The sequence below is a fragment of the Nematolebias whitei genome, chromosome 18 (assembly GCF_014905685.2).
Source record: "Nematolebias whitei isolate Nwh7 chromosome 18, NemWhi1, whole genome shotgun sequence".
Taxonomy (NCBI): Eukaryota; Metazoa; Chordata; class Actinopteri; order Cyprinodontiformes; family Rivulidae; genus Nematolebias; species Nematolebias whitei.
This window is the reverse complement of record NC_056515.1, coordinates 22,199,968-22,202,585: the sequence shown is the minus strand read 5'-3', so window position 1 is coordinate 22,202,585 and position 2,618 is coordinate 22,199,968.

Sequence of the window (2,618 nt, the reverse complement as noted above, 5' to 3'; positions counted from 1 at the left end):
TATATATATATATATAAAATGTACTTTGTATATAGCATACATCAAGCAGGAAACAAAAAAGAGCCCTTTTAAATATAGTCTTCACCAAAATGGCTATAACGCTGTCATTTCTCATCATATCATGATAACCTAGTCTAAAACTGTGGCATTAAAAAATGGAGGGCTATGTGCATTCCTTCATAGAATGTTTTTCTTTTAATAGTTTATTACGATTTTCTTACCAGATATACAGAGGTTGGCATTTTCCTGTGGAATTCTTGACAAAAAAAATGTTTTCCCATTGGAAGATGGCCTCAGGGACTGACCCAGGACCCACTGGTGAATTTATAACTCACAGCTGGGCTGAGAATGTCTCTTCTCAGCCTTCACTATCTAAAAGGATAGTTCAGATCTTGTATAGTGGTGTTCTGTGGAAAGGTAATTAATGAGCAGTGGTGGGCACAGCTAACCAACAAGTTGGCTTTGCTAACTGCTAATTTGCTTTAAAAAAAAAAAACCATTAGCTTTGTTAGCGCTAAACCGCTAAACAGATATAAAAAACATTGGTGCAAGCTAACGCTAAAATGTAAACTTTTATCATACACTGCTGTCACTGACACTGTAACTGTCTGTAATGTGACAACGTTGTAAGTGAATACAACTCAAAACGGTTAAACAAAGTCACAAATAAATCGCCCATGTCCTGTTCGAAGGTGAGCTTTCAGAAATTAATATGGTCCATAAGAACCAAAGCAGAACTCTGCTGTGCTGAAACAGTGATGCGTTCAATGTGTGTTGGACGTCTGCCTCATGTCGTTTACTATAATGAGTTAACTCACTTTGGCAATCCTCTTTGTTGTTAACTACTGTTATAAACTACAAAGTTGCTGTGCATCATCATTAATATGCTCTCAGTAATAAGTCTGTTTGTAGTAAAGTAAAGATGTGTGAAACGTGTGAGAGAGTCACATCCCAGAGACAGTGTGAGTGTTGCAAAGCATGCTGGGTAGGAATTAAGTGTGCAATGTTTCTTACTGTTTACAATGTTTCTGAATGTGAAAGTGGGTTTTTCATGTTATTTCCATGTTCTGGTTTGGTTTGGTATTTATGTTAAAATTTCTGTTATTGGCTGTAAACTGACACCATGAGTCAGAGACGGTTTGTGGTAAATATGATGGAAAAAAAATCACTACAAGTGTGCATATATCACTGTGTGGTACTTAGCTTTGCTTATCTCTGCATAACATAGCATTTTATCGCTCTGTGTATGTCACCATTCTCCTATACACTTTAATGTAAAGAACTGATGAGTAGACTTGAATCTACTAAGCAGAAGGTTAGTTCCACTATTACCAGATGAGCAGAACCATGCATATCATTGTTAACAAGCAAAGAGTAACTAATAAGTAATTAGGATTGGACATTTATGTGGTTATCTGAAAATAGCAGCAGGGTCGTTTTGAAATCTTGCCGTGAATGTAATTCCAGCAGTGCTTGAATAAATGGGTCAAGTATGTTTATAAAAGGGCTACTTCCTGTGTAAACCCTTCTTCTGCTGCCAGTCCTGTGGCATCATGGTATCATTTCTTTTTAGTGGTACCTGCTGTTTAGAAGGGGGAATACATGTAGCTTAATTCATTTTCATGTAAACTGTACACTGCTCTTGATTCTCAAACATTCATAAAGTTAAAAGTTATCCTACAGCCTCCAGTATTAAGTTCTCCTATAGCCTTCGCTATCACGGTTTCTTACTCGATGGTGTAGAGGCAGGGCAGCCGGCTTGGGACCCGAAAGTCCCAGGCTCGATCCCCAGTCACTGCACATCACGTGGCGTCTCTGGGCAGCACGCCTCATCCCCAAAATGCCCCCCGGGTGCTTTCAATAGCTGCCCACTGCACCACCTGGTGGTGGATGGGTTAAATGCAGAGACTAATTTCGCCATTGTATGGAAACATACAGTGCTGACATTGTGATGACATTATTATTATTATTATTATTATTATTATTACTCTCCATCTAGGACACTAACAGGGCAATACTTGTTTTGGATGGGTTTTTTTTTTCTGTTAGAATTAAATCTGTTTCTTCAAAAGGTCTTTAAGAAAGCTATGTACAAAGGTAAGATGATAATTCTTCATAACCTTCCTCCAGAACCCCACTTTATAAAAAGACTGTATTGAATTTTTGATATAGCTTTAAGATGTTGGCCACCTCGACCTGGTTTTGGTGAATAGGCAAAGGATATAGAGAACACCGACCCTGCAGTGAATGAAATTCTCTTTAGGTTGTGTAATTTTTTTTAAACCAAACCATGTTTAACACCTTCTAAAGTAATGCATGCTTATTTTTGCCTGCAGCCATAGCTTTGTAAAGGGTTTTAACTTTATTTATTTATTCTGGGAAATAAATGATGTGGTAAAAGCTATGTGTGGGTGTGACAGTTGCTTGAGTCTCACATTTCTTTTGCCAGAAAAAAATACCCACTACCATGACAGTATGATATGCCTTGGCTGTATCAAGTTACGGCTTCACACCAGTGGATTCAGTGTATAGAATCCCCTCCTATGGATCCTCTCCCAGAAGTAGCCTCTCTTTGTGTGCTAAGCCTCTTTTATACTCCTTGGTTTATTAGGACAGAG